Here is a 15,432-nt window from a genome sequence, read left to right as displayed (position 1 = left end):
CCAAGAGGCTCCTTGGATGGAAGAGCTGCCATCAAATTTATGGTGTGTAGCAGCCTGTCCTACAAAAGGGATTTGCTCCAACAGATTGGGAAGTGAACTCATCAGGGAAGTAAGTGTAAAAAGGTCTTTGTAAAGAGCAGGTGTTCTCTCTTTTCTGAGGCATCATCAGTGATATCACTGGTTGGGCGTCAGTTCCAGCATTTTTATTGCTGGTGCTCTTGTATGACATAGAAAGGGCTCAGTGGTGAGCTAGATCACTTTGATACTGCCTGTTTCTATGGGCAACTTTGACAGGAACAACAACAGAGAATATTTTTCTCCCTCTAAAAGGGCTGTAAGAGAAATCAGGATTGGAAAGAGACTATAAACGACTTGATGATGTCAGCCTTAACTTTTTCCTGGAATAGAAGTCTTCCTCACAAGTAGGGCCTTCAAACTCAGTCTGAGCCAGAGATGAGGAGTTCACTACCTCCGCAGGGCAGCATGTGTCACTTTTCAATAAGCTCCACAGCAAAATAGTCCTTTGACATGGTAAGTGAAGAATTTTCTGAGAGAAGGTAGAGGAGTCAATCAGATCATCCCTTACTTTTCAAGTCCAAGTTGGCCAGGACAAAACATTTAAACTTGAAATTAGAGAGCCTGTCCCTACTACTCTTGTGCTATGTGCACTCAGGCAGGCATAGTTTGAGCTCCGCCTACATAGGCATCCACTCTGTGACATTCATTATTTATTTTCACAAGAAAAATAAGTAAATGACACACTGTCCTAATAGTTCTGATACGATATAGACCAAAGATTAGCCAAGTATATAGAGACATCACACTTATGTCAATGTCCCCAAATCAGTGCTAAAGCTCCTGCCATTTCTTCTAGACAAGCTTTTGGGACTTCACTCAGAGTCTGTTTACACTTAATTTACAAACAGATCTACCTGTCTTGCGGAAACCTGGTTTTCCAGTCCACAGCAGCTTAACAGCAAAACTAGAAGAGAACAGGGCTTATTCACCTGATAATCCAGACTAGAAATAGTTATTAGTATTGTTATATTTTATGCAATTAACCAGAGAATTTTCAGTATGTTCTTGGCAAAATCATTTTTCTTTTTCTGAACCTCAGTTTCTGTTTTTTTGTTTGTTTGGTGTGAGAAACCCCCTTGCATACTTAGGCTGTGTTATTGCTTAAGTCACCTATTGTGTTGGATAATTTACAGTACTTTTAGCTGCAAATAATGGAAACCCTTACTCAGACTGACTCAGACAACGAAAACATTTGTAACAGGAAGTCCATTCGTATGTGGGCTGCTGGGTTGCTTAATTCAGCAGCTCAACATGCGATCGAAGACCGTCTCACAGACATCACAATGTAGTTGGCTCTTTTCTTTAGTGGCAGAACTTGAACTAGAACGAGAACTAAATCTAACATCATGTGACAGCTAACACGGTTCTGTTAGCTGCCTGTGCTGCCTTAGAACTGTGGGTATTCCCAAGTCAGCAGTTGCTTTCTGTATGAGGCTGTGTGTGGGGAAAAAAAAATCACTGGAAGCGGAAGAAAGCTATCTCAGGGCACTCTTGGTGTCAAATAGGCTTCCATAACTCTAGGAGGAATCTGATTCCATGATATGGTTCCTTGTATATCAGAATGGAAAAAAGCCAAAGAGGTTGGCGAGGATTTGGTCTGTTCAGGATGTTTCTCATCGGGAGAGGTGAGAACAGTGGATACTTTAAGGGATAGAGTGAGAAGTGAAACTGGCATACGTTTTCTCCTTTAGGTGTACAAGGGGCCTTTCAAGGATTTAAGGAAAGCGGTTTAGCCAGATTTGTGTTTTGTAAGGTTAACCCGGCTGTGATGGCAAGTCTGGGTTTGAGGAAATGGGTGTGTGACCAGAAGTAGCTGGGTCTCTTAAGACTCTGTTGCAATATTCTGGGCCAGAAATATTGAGAATTTAACCTATGTCAGGGCAGAGGGGAAGGAGAAAAAGGGCTGAAAGTCTGTCAGATATTCATCTCAACCTGGTAGTTGTTGGCAGATTATATGTAAGCTGGGAAAGGAAGGTTCCACTGATGGAGACATTAGGTTTCAGGTTCCACACCCCAACACGCTGAGTGTCTCTGGTGCCCTTCGCTGAAATGGGCTGCACAGAGAAGACAGGAAGCCATGTACTAGAAGATGGGGGTTTTGAAAATTTGGGATATGTTGACTCTGAGTCCAAGTGGAAGTTTCCAGGAGGCAGTTGAATATATCAGGCTGGAGCATAGGACAGATATTTAGGTTATAGATTGACTTGTTAATATCAGGAATAGTATTGTCCAGAACGATGTGATTTACAGAGCAGCTCCATCTTCATGATTTTATTTAGTTCTTACCCAGACTCTATGAGGTAGACATTATCTTTCCCGCTTCCCGGCTGGAATAACTGTGTCTCAGAGAAAGTAGATGGCTTGCCTAAGATTACACAGTCAGAAAGTAACAGAGCTGGGGCGAGAATGCAGGTCCCGCAATGCTGAGTGCCACATCCTTCCCCTTGTTCTTCAGACAGCAATGTCAGCCGCAGTGAGATCATGATAGAAGCTGTGGCAATTGCTGAGGTCCCTGGGAAAGCTTAGGAAGAGCCAGAAGAGAGCTGGGCAGACGATGGAGTCCTAGAGCTTTCGTGAAAGTAGACGTAAGCTGCCTGCAGCTGGGCCTGCAGAGTTCTGATTGATGGGACGAAGTTATTATTCCACTTGCCTTTGGACCTTGCCTAGTCTCTTGACCCTGGGGATGCTGCAACTTTGCCTTTCCCAGCTCTCCTCCCACACCTACCCCAGCCTTCTCCTCCCTTTGCTCCCGCTGGAGTCACTGGGTTCTGGCTTGCAGTTTGGATCACGGTTCTGTACATTGTGCCTCGTAGTTCTGAACCTTGGCCATGTCCCTAGATTGTTGACTCACTGGATCCACCCTGGGCCTCCCTGGTTTGGTTCTGGACTCTGTCCAGGACCTAGGCTGCTTGCTGTGTCACAGGGATTCAGTCACATTTCTTCATCCCCTCTCAGGCCTGTTTTCTTAACAGTAGGTCACTGAAGAATGGCTGCGATTTGCCTGATTGGCAAAGAAGACCCAGTGAAAGTTCACAGGGCATCTTCAACAGAAATGAGGGCTTTGCAGACCGGAGAGCTATTCTCTAGGTGGCCCTTGTGGAGAGGCAGTACAAAAAAGTCTATAAGGCAAACATCAGCCAAATCGAGGAGAGTTGGAGGAGAGAGGGTACCAAGGAAGACAATGGAAGCTCTGGTTTCTGCCTTCAGGGAAACGAGATGCCATTTCTTTGAGTCCTCAGCAGGAAGCAGTGAGCAGGAGAACTGCACTGAGGACAACCATACTTCTCGTATCACATTTTCCAGCCTGGGGAGTGAGGGATCTACACAAGAGTATTGAAAGGAAGTTCACCACTTTTAGCATCAATGCTCTTGAAAAGTATTATTTAAACCACATTATGAGAGAAATTCATCTCCAAGATAAGGCTTATTTTTCTACCCTAGGGAAAGGAAGCACACCAGACATATGTAACCTGTTCCTAATGACTCCTGGTTCTTATTGTAAACTTCACTTCCTGTCCTTGGCCATGACAGTGGTTGTCTTGGTTGCTACTTATACAAAGTCACTTTATTCCTATGGAAAATGGCCCTAGATGGATGTGCTTTTCGTCGTGTCTCTCTTTTTACAGGATTTTTTTTCTCTTTCTTTGCTGTTAATCTGTCAACTGCCACTTCTTGTGATCATCACTGAGCTTGCTGCTTGCATGAATCCACTTTTTCTTGCTACTTCTTATTTACTTTGAGATTGGAATTTAAATACCTAAGTTTCATAGAATTTTATGTAAACTAAAGTTTGTGGGCTCTGAGTGAAATCCTGAGGGGGCCCCCTCTGAAGAAAGTGCATGTGATATGGAGCTTGGGATTCGTGGTCACGATTTCAGTTGCTCTGGAGGCTTTCCCTTTTTCTCTCCCTCCCTTTCTCTCAGTTGTGTTCTCAATAAGTGTGCCTTATTCATTCTTTCAGCAAATATTTTCCTAGCACTTCCAGTATGTCAGGGATTTTTTTGAAGCTTGGGGATACAGAAGCAAGCAAAGCAGGAAGGATCCTTAACCTCATTGGGGCTTTCATTTTGTGGGAGGAAATGCTTTGAAAATAAGCCCATGACACTATATATTTGAAGATGGAAAACGCTAGGAAGATAGATGAAGTAGAGGAGGGGGTGATATAGTGCTGAGGGTTCAGGTAATTATTTGTATTAGGATGCCATGATTGATAAGGGAATTGGATGGAGAGAATGAGCCATGTGGATATCTGAGGGGAAAAATTCCAGAGAGAGGGAGGAGAAAGACAAGGGCCCCGAGGTGGGTGAGTGCATGCCCACTGTGTCAAAGAAATAGCAATGGGGCAACTGTGGCTAAGCAGAGTGGGCAAAGAGGAGAGTGGTAGGACATAAGGTCAGATAGGTGGCAGGAGCCGGATCCTGAAATGTCTTCAGAGTTATTGGAAGGACACTAGTTTTCACTCTGAATGAGATGGGAGGACCATTAAAGAGCTTTTGAACAGAGGAGTAGATTTTTGGGCTGACTTGTGGACCCTCTACAAATTCTTAAGTTGAAGTCCTCATCCCCACTACCTCCGAGCGTGACTGCATTTGGAGACAGGGTGTTTAAAGTGGTAATTAAGGTAAAATGAGGTCATTAGAGTGTGCCCTTATACAGTGTGACTGGTGTCCTCATAAAGAATAAGTGATTAGGACACAGACACACTCAGAAGGAAGACCATGTGAAGACACAGGGAGAAGACACCATCTACAAGCCAAGGAGAGAAGCCTCAAGAGCAGTTAACTCTACCTACACCTTTGTCTGTGATGTCCAGCCTCAAGAACTATGAGACAATGCAAAAATTAGACTAAGGGATTTCTGTTGTTTAAGCCACCCAGTCTGAGGTATTTTGTTATGGCAGCCCTAGCAGACTAATACAAGTGGCATGATCAGACTTAACTTTAAAACAGCATTCTGGCTCCAGTGTAAAGCAAGAATTATTGAGACACAAGGGCAGCCACATAAATTATCTGTGGATGTGAATATTGAGGGAGCATAGTGAAAGTTGTTCAAAAGTGTGTGTTGGACTCAGAGTTGAAGGAGCTGATGAACATAGGCTGGAAGAGAATGAAAGGGAGGGTATGCCAGGGAGTGAATGATGTACGATGGGATTGAGAACCTATTTAAAGCAATGATGCAAAGGACAGAAAACACCTTGGTCTGGCAAGGCCTAGGAATCTTCACTGGGAACACATACCATCAAACTGGCAAGATAAAGAGAGTCTTGTTCATGTGAGGCTGTGTTGTGTCCTGGGAAGTGTGAAAGCAGTACGCAGGGCAACAATGGAGGTGAACTGAACTAAGAACTATATGCAGATGACTCTTAGAAAGCAGGAAAGATGGAACATAGGATAGCAAAAAAAAAAAAAAAATGCACGTGCTTGGAGTTAGGTGACTGGAGTACTAACCTCAGGCTTGCCACTCGTGTGGGAGATAATTTGAGCCTTGATATATTTCTTTTTCCATTGGAGCCAAAAATTTACACCTTGCCTGCCTCACAGTACTGTTGGGAAGGCCAAGTATGATAAGGGCTAAATAAGTTTTTTGCTAAGTTGTATAGAGACCTTTAGGCATAAATGCAAGTGAGAGGTTAAGCCTAGCTTGTAGGTATGAAGGAAGCAAGAGGAAATTGGTGTGGCCAAAACTGCTAGCTGTGTATCTGAATCTAGTTTTATTTTCTTCCATAAAATAAAATTGTAGCTGGGCATATGGCTATCCAGCAAGACCATATTTCCAAGAATCTCCTGCAGTTACATACTGTCATATGACTATCTTATCAGTAATGGAATGTAAGCAGAAGTAATTATATGTCATTTCCTGGCCTGAATCTTAAGACCACAGTGTGTCTCCTCCTCGTACTCTTCTCTCTTCCTACCAGCTGGAATGCTTTTATTGTGACCACCCATACTTAACTATGTAGATGATGCCAATGTTGTAATGGATAGCCCAGCAACAACTTGGAAGAAACATGGGTTCCTAAATGACTTCAAAGGGGCTGAGCCACTTGCCAATCAGATTCCTTCACATCAGAACTCTTAAGTGAGAGATAAATATCTGCTTTGTTATCTCAGTCATCCCTTTGGTGAGTTTCTGTTACAACAGTTTGCCTTTACCCTAACTAAAATGGAAATGTATCTTCAAGTAGGGTACTATTGCAACAACATCTCAGCAGGTAGGTTGCAGGGACAACAATATTAATATTATAGGCTTGAAAGCTGTTAACTTTTCATGTCATGGCAAAGCATGAAAAGCATGATAGCATGGCAAAACTGTCAACTAAAATAACTTTGAATGCAGTCTGATGCCCACTGAGACTATAACTCTAGAGAAAGTGATTGGGGTCAGTGTCTGTGTTGGCTCTTCCTTGATGCTTTTAGAAAAGCATTAAAAAGAAGTAATCTCAGACAAGAATTTCCCTGACCTGCAATCTGAGATGGAAGGAAATAGACGCAGTCAAAAGGTGTGGGATCCTTGGGTTTGGGAAAGGCAACTACTTAAGTAATTTTAAGTGGCTACAAAGAAGACCAGCATTCTCAAAGTTACAATAGAACTTTTCAGCCAATAAAAACAGATGAGAGAGAGAGAGAGCGAGAGAGAGAGAGAGAGAGAGAAGAGAGAGGGAGAGAGAGAGAGAGAGAGAGAGAGATACTGTTGAAAAAGATTAGACTAAGGGATTGCCTTAATGCCTAAACCCACTGTTTTCAGCTTATATCAGGGAGCAACCCCTAAAATGGTGCATAGCATTATGAACCAAAGAAGTAAAGAAATAAAGCAAGTTTAAGAGCTGTGTCTACAGACTAAGATATAAAACTGACTGGAAGCAAATGTACCAGAAGTCTACCAAATTTCGTGTTAAAAATCGTTACAGAAATTTTCACTTGGGTAAACTATAGAGAGAATAGCACGGTGAACTCCCAAGTACCCATTTTTTAGCCCTGCTTCAACAATCATCACCTTGTGGTAAATTTAAATTCATCCATACCTCCACTTATCCCCTGACCTCTTGCTTCCCTGGGAATACTAACACGTGTTGTTTTTTTTAATTAACTTTTTATTGAAGACACACACACACGCACACACACACAGAGAGAGAGAGAGAGATAAAGAAAGAAACAGAGAGAGAGAGAGAGAGACAGAAATGAACATAATCCCTAGAGGTACAGCTTAATAAGCATATTCTTGTAATCAGTACTAATCTCAAAAAACTGAACATGATCAGCTCCTCAGAACACCTCTTGGACTTCCTTCCAGTAATTACACACCCCAAGCAAATAACCGCATTATATTGATTTCTGTCACCATTGAATACTTGTGTTTGTTTTGACTTTTATATAAATGGAATATATAGTTTGTATTCTTTTGTATCCAGCTGTTACTGCTAACCAGAATGTCCATTGAGGTTCTTCCATGTTGCGGTGTGTATCAGTAGTTACTTCTTTTTATTGTTATGTAACATTACATCATATACTATATTTTAAAAGATCCATTCTACTTTTATTAGACATTTAGAATGTTTCCAATTTTGGGGGTTATTATGAATAAGCTTGCTCTTAAAATTTTTACATATTGGTAAATGAATGTATTTCTTTTAGTTATATTCCAAGAACTAGAATTGCTGGGTCAAAGGGCATGCATATTTTCAGCTTTAATAAGTGTGGCGAAACACTCTTCTGAAATGGCTGCACCAATTTACATTCCTGCCAGCAGTATATGAGAGTTTCTTTTGCTCTCCATCCTCATGAACACATAGTATGGTGAGGCTTTTTCATTTTGGCCACACTGTTGCGGGTGCAGCACTTTGTAATCGTGGTTATAATTTGCACTTTCCTCATGTTGGGCATCTTTTCTTTGGAACATTTGAATATTTTTGTTTTGTTTGTTAAGCTCCTTTTGTCCACGTTTCCCCTGGGATTTCTACATTTTTGTTATCAATTTTTAAAAGTTGTTTATATATTCTGCATATGAGACTTTGTTGATGATATTTTAAATATCTCCTCCCATTATATGAGATTTTTATAGCCTTTTAAATATGTTTTTCCTGTCCCAATGCTGTGAAGATGAGCTCCTGTATCGTTTTCTGGGAGCTTTAGCATTTTATCTCTCACACTTAGATGTGTAATCTTATGGAATTTATTTATGTCTATAGTGTGATATGGGGGTCAGTTCATTTTTTTCCCAAGTAGATATTGAATTAATCCACCATTGCTGTGGGATTTTTTGTTATAAACCAAATGACAGTGTTTATATGCATTTTCCTGGTCTATGTTATTACGTTGGTCTTAATTATTATAACTTTATAATAGGTCTGATGTCTGGTAGTGTTATCCCTCTGACTTCGTTCTTCTTCCAGATTGCCTTGGCTATTCTTGGACCTCCACATTTTCGTATAAACATTAGAATCATTTTGTTAATTTATATATACACATATACACACACAAACATACTCAAGCCTGCTGGAAGTTTGAGAATTGTGTTGAATCTATAAATCAATTTTGGGAGAGTTGGCTTCATTAAAATATTGAGTTCTCCAATCCATGAACATATTTACACAATTTGAGAGAAACTTATGGCTAAAGAAATCAAAACTACCCAGTTTCCATCAACTGACAAATGCACAAACTGTGACATATCTATGCAGTGGAATATTACTCAACCATAAAGAGCATTGAAGTACTGATTCCTGCCGCAACATGGACGAACCTTGAAAATAATATGTTAAGTGAAAGAAAACAGTCACAAAAGGTCACATATTACATGATTTTATTTACATGAAATGTCCAGAATAGGCCAAATTGTAGAGATGGAAAGCAGATAGTGATTGCCTAGGACTGAAGGAGATAAAGGGAATGGTGGTAAGTGATAGCTAAAGGGTATGGAGTATTTTTGGGGGTAATAAAATGTTATGAAATGGACTCATTTTATAACACAACTCCATGAATACATTAAAGAATATTATAAACTTTAAGTGGCGAATGTGTGGTATATAAATTATATCTCACTAGAACTGTTTTACACACACACACACACACACACACACACACACCTGGTCTGCCAAATTTCTTGATTGTTTAAGCCCTAAATCAGCCCCTATAAAAAATATATTCTCCAATATTGTGTCACTTGGAGATTTCGGAGAGTGGGTATCTGCAGTAATTGAATGAGGCTGTGGGTTGTTTCCCTTCTGAACACTGTTGTGTGTGTGTGTGTGTGTGTGTGTATGTGTGCAAATAAGTTTGCACACAAATATTGAGGTAGACAGGTAGGTGGATTGTAACGAATATTGTTAATTGCCCACCAAAACCCACTTGGCATTTATTGCAATATAATACAATTGTTAGAGAACACATGGCTGCTCATGGTGACTACATTGTCCAACACTCTCTGCAGTTAGGTATGAATGTATGACTAGATTCTTCCCAGTAAATTAGAAGTAGAAGTGACGTGGGCTCATTCTAAGCCAGGGCCCTAAAAGAGTGGATGTTCTCTTCTCCATTCTTGCTGGCGGAAACCCTTTTGTGGTAGCCACTGGGTTTGAATTATGTAAAAGATGACATGCCTTAAGGGATAGAAGGAATGGGAGAGCAATGACTTGGAAGGGAAGAAACTGAGTCCCAGAATGACCTTGTTATGTAGCATTGGATCATTCACAGGGGGAATGTTACATGAAAGAGAGATACAAATATCTATTCTTCATATGTAAACATATATGTATATTCACACCTTAATCTGCTCTATTACTGGTTATGTTTTTAGTAGCTTATGTTTACCATAACTAATATGATAAAAAGGACTTCATTTTTGTGCTCCCTCTTCAACTGAAAATCTGGAATTTGGAAACTGACAGTTAACCAAGCCCAAGGAAGAATCCACCAATCACATCAGGATTTGTGATCATCACCTTGTTACCTGGCTTCACTCAGAAGAAAGTGCCTACATGTGGCACTTCCTGTCATGCCAATAATTGGCAGTTGGCCTTCAGGAGAAGTCACTCAAATAGGAGGGCCCCAGGGATGGAGAACAATACCAGGCAGAAAGGACTGAGGTCTGGCTCTGAGATTATGGCACAAGCTGAAACACTCAAAAGTGTTTTCTAGACTTATGGCTCTCTAGAGTCCCACTAGGTTGCTAAAGACTTTGTATCCTCTACAACAGAGGTGTCCAATCTTTTGGCTTCCCTGGATCACATTGGAAGAAGAAAAATTATCTCGGGCCATGCATAAAATACACTAACACTAATGATAGATGATGAGCTAAAAAAAATCACTAAAAATCTCATAGTGTTTTAAGAAGGTTTACAAATTTGTGTTGGGCCGCATTCAAAGCTACCCTGGGCCACATGCAGCCCATGGGCCATAGGTTGGACAAGCTTGCTCTACATTCACTCATATGGAAAGAACTCTTTGGTAGCAGGAAGGCCCAGGGGTAAAATTATCTCCAAATTTTTCAGGCTGCTTTGTAATTTCAAATAAAATCATGCTTTATTTGAAGAACTTTTAGGGAGTGAGAAAAGAAACCAAACAAATACCCAGTGAGCTTTTTTAGGGAATAGTGAGGTCAAGTTACAAGGGTTATTTGATATTTTTAGAAAGTGGACTCTGAAGGTTGGACCAGACTTGCTCCTGAGTCAGTAGCTTACTGAGGGAATTCCAGAATTCTACTGCTGACAGAAAGGGCTCAAAATCCAAAACTGTTGATGTTACAACATAGATAGTAATTCTCAGAGAGGGCAAGGAACTTGCCTAGGGTCACCCAGCATGTCAATGGTGGAGTTGGGATAAGAATTAATGTTGACTACGTTCTTGTCTAATTATTGCCCTAGCCCAGACAAGACAGAAAATCTAACTTTCCAGAAATTACTAGTTATGTCTATATATTTTGCACACAATTTTTTTTCTACCTAATTATTGCTGTCTGGGAAGCTTGAAAGAATTGCTAAGCAAAGACCATGGAACTACCTCTAACCAATAGGGCCTGTGCTAAGGAGGTGCACATGAGAATTATTTTGGCTCCATTCCACTAACCTTATGAGTCAAAATTGCTGGTCATCCTCCTACAAAAGCACCATGGAAGCACTGTGCCTAGTGCTTCTCACCATCTCTGTCCCCTCCTGCTCCCCCAACCTTATGGGCATTGAACCTGTATATGTGGGAGGTCTGAGTCGATACTGTTTTTGAAGGACAGAGAACATTTCTTTGTTTTTCTGTCTCTAACTCCCCTCCCACCCAGCAGGAACTCAGCAACGCCCAAAGGCTGGAATCTCTTAAGGACTGTGACATTCTAATGGGATACATGACAAAGATCATGCAGGTGACTCAGCAATGTCTGGTGAGCAGTTCCAAATAGTTTTAACTAGTGCTGTGACCTGGTAAACAGATTAGATAGCGATCAGTCGAACTATTTCTTTATGATTAATAATGCAGCTTGCACATCCTCAGCTATAGGCAAGATGATGTGAGTGACAGTTCAAGATGGCTTTGTGGAGGTGGGGCCCACTGCACTCCTCCAGACATAAGTGTTCTTTTTGGTGAGTAAGACCAACCGCAGAGCTAAGTATTGGAGAGAAATAAGCTTAAAGGCTAGGGAAATTCCATGTGTAGGCAGACATATGAAGCAGTGCTTGAACTTCCATGGTCATCAGAACCACTTGAGGAACTTGTTATAAGGCTGATTCCTGGGCCCTGCCCTAGACGTTTTGATACAATAGGCTTGGGCAAGGAGATTCTGTTGCTGATAGCTCAGGAAAAAACTACATGTTGATAATTGGTCTCAATTACACCAGAGACTCACCTGACCCAGAGTCAAGTGAGCTGGAAGTTTCTTCTTTCCGTCTTCAAATGTACCCAGTTACTCCAGTTGGCCAGCTAGTCCCCGGTCAGCATGCTACCTGAAATAACCTGACAACAATAGCCTCTGATACCTGTACAAACCTTTGAAGTTACTGAAATGCCTCCCAGGAACACATTCATTTGTTTTTCATGTTACCCTTGAGGTAGGGCTGGCATGCTGGCTTGAGCATCCCATTTTACAGATGAGGGACTCGGTGAAGGAAAGTGTCTTGCCCAAGGCTTCAAGTCAGAGTTGCCAAGCTGTGATTCAAAGCCTTATCTTCAGATTCTAGCTTACAGAGTGTCCTGCTACCCCAATCTCTGACCTGTCAGTCAGGAGGCATTGAGCTTCTGATGTTTCCCAACTGCAAAAGGTCATTGGAGACTTTGCCATTTATTCCAATCCATCAAGTAAGTGAAATAGAACTTTGAAAAGTTAGACTCAGAGGTGCATATCCTTGGCAAGTGAGAACTGTGAAGCAAAGGCCAATTCTCAGAAGAACAGGCTGCCAATATCCCTCCCATTATCCAAAGCCCAGTCCAGAGCCCTGCTATCCTCCTCCATCAGCCAGGCTGTCCTCCCTCAACAGGGTGCCATCACCCACACCTCTCCTTCCTTCTCTCCATCAGAGCACACTGCCCTGGAAAGGACTCCTGTCCTCAGAATCGCCAGGTCTAGTGGTGCACGCTAATTTACTGAGGTCAGGAAAACCTGGGAGACTTGGCTTAAAGCCCAGACTATTTCTTGCGAAGGGTCTCTTTCCATCTTCAGACCTTGGGATCCTCCCTGCTAATCATCTTTCTCAAACTTGCCATCTGACTATATGTTAAGGAATTGGCCCCCAAGATGGGCTTCAGAGTAGAATATAGCCCCTCAAGCCCCATATACCAGCTCTGGGGGATTAGAGGCTTTTCTGTTCATCCCCATGAATAATACACAATTTGCTTATGGGAAAAGCCTTTGGAGCTTGTTTGAAGCTACAAGGTAATCGTACAGAAGCCCAACTAGCGTCACACATAACACATCTGAGGGGTCGGCTTGCTAATTGTCCCCTCTCACATTTCCCCCTCCAAGAAGATCCTCATCTCAGCCTCAGTATTATTTCTTTATTCAACACATTTTTTATTGAGAGCCTGCTATGTTCCAAGCATGGTAGCAGGCTCTGGCAATACAGCAGTAAACAAAACATACAAAAGATTGCTATGCTAAATGGGCAGAAAAGAAGAGTAAGGTGTGTGTGTGTGTGTGTGTGTGTGTGTGCGCGCGCGCACGCACAATGCACTTTTAAACAGGTGGTCCTTCATTTAGAAGGTAATACTTTAACATTTGACAAAGACCCAAAAGAGGTGGAGGGTGAGCTACATTATGGATATCTGGAAAAACAGCATTCCAGACAGAGAGAAGAATCAGTTCAAAGTCCCCACAGTGATTGCATGCTTGGCGTGTTCCAGGAAAAGTAAGAAGGCCAAGTGTAGCAAAAATTGAGTAAGTAAGGCAAAGAGTATTAAGAGTTGAGGTCAGAAAGAAGAGGGGGAACAGATCATTAGGGACTTCAAGGCTATTGGAAGGATTCTAGCTTTTACTATGAGTGAAATGGGGGAAGCATTGTATGACAGGGACGTGTCATGATCTGGATTAGTTATTTTAAAAATCTACTTCTTTGACGCATTTTTTTAATGTACAATAAATACACCAAATTTAATTGTACTACAATTGCATAACAGTTTTAGAATATGCGCAGCTTGTCAACACCACCACGATCAGGATACTGAATGTTTGCGTCACCTTAAGAAGGTTCTAAATGCTGTTAGGAAGTCAGTCTCCCACTCCTGCCTCCTGTCTCATGTAACGCCACTGCTCCAATTTCAATGACGATGCATTAGCTTTGTCTAGTCCAGAATTCACAAAAGTGCAATTATATAGAATAGACTCTTTTATGGCTGCCTTCTTTTGCCAAATATTATGTCTATGAAATTCATTGATGTTGTGTGTAGGAATAGTTCATTCCTTTTTAGTGCTGAGTAGTATTCCATTGTACAGATCTAACACAGTTTGTTAATCCATTCACTTTTTGATAGATATTCATATCATTCTTAGTTTTTGTCAAACATAAATATGCAATGAAAATTTGGGTAAATATTTGTGTGGACATAAGTTTTCAATTCCTTGTAGGTAAATATCTAATAGTGAAATGGCTGGGTTATATAGTAAGTGCATGTCTAATTCATAAGAAACTGCCAAACTGCTTTACAAATTGGTTGTGTCATTTTACATTCCCACAAATAGTGTAGGTGAGTTTCAGTAGCTCCCTGTGCTTGCCAGCACTTGGTATTATCAGGCTTTTGAATTTTAATTTTAGCCATTCCAATGGTGTATACTGCTATCTCATTGTGGTTTTAATTTGCAATTTTCTGATTAATACTGTTATTTGAGCACCTTTTAGTGTTTTTGTTGGCCATTCGTGTATATTTTCTTTTAAGATATATCAACTCATTTATTTTGACCATTTAAAAAATCAGGCTGTTTTTTAAAATTATTTTTAATCTGAAAGAATTCTTTATATATTACAAACATAAGTTGTTTATCAGATATATGTGGTGGGAATATTTGATCTTAGTGATTTGTCTCCTCATTTTCTCATTTTCTGTCCTCCTGATTTTCTGTTTCTCCCTCTCCTCATTTTCTGTCTTTGGAAGGACAGATTTATTTTTTTTCAACATATTATTATAAAACCATTGACACACATAACAAAGTAAACACTTGTATACTACTATCTAGATACTACCATTGTTTGTTTGTTTGTTTGTTTGTTTTGAGATGGAATCTTGCTCTGTTGCCCAGGCTGGAGTGCAGTGGCATGATCTCGGCTCACTGCAACCTCTGCCTCCCAGGTTCAAGCAATTCTCCTGCCTCAGCCTCTCAAGTAGCTGGGACTACAGGCACGTGCCACCACGCCTGGCTAATTTTTGTATTTTTAGTAGAGACGGGGTTTCACCATATTGGCTAGGCTGGTCTCAAACTCCTGACCTCATGATCCACCCGCCTTGGCCTCCCAATGTGCTGGGATTACAAGCATGAGACACCACACCTGGCCGATACTACCATTGTTCTAAATATTTGCTATATCACACTTATCCATCTCCCATCAAATATCTAATCTTATGTGTGTATTTTCAAACTAATTACAGATATAAGTTATTTTCCTTATAAATATTTAATTAGATATGTCACCAACTAGAACTCAATATTTGTCTGCCATTTTTTCTTTTAATTTAAAATTTACATGCAATGAAATGCACAACTCTAAAAAGTATATCCCTCGAGTTGTGACAAATTCCAAACCTGAGTAAGCCATGTCCTTGGAAAGATGTAGAACATTACCATAACCATTTACCATTACCTCATGATCCTCGTAGTCAAACTCTGTTTATACCTCTGTCTATACTATTCTCTGAAAGCAACCATTGTTCTAGCATTTTTTTTTTTTTT

This window comes from Hylobates moloch, unplaced genomic scaffold (genome assembly GCF_009828535.3).
Source record: "Hylobates moloch isolate HMO894 unplaced genomic scaffold, HMol_V3 SCAFFOLD_7, whole genome shotgun sequence".
NCBI lineage: Eukaryota > Metazoa > Chordata > Mammalia > Primates > Hylobatidae > Hylobates > Hylobates moloch.
The sequence above is the reverse complement of the archived record's forward strand: the minus strand, read 5'-3'. Positions refer to the sequence as shown.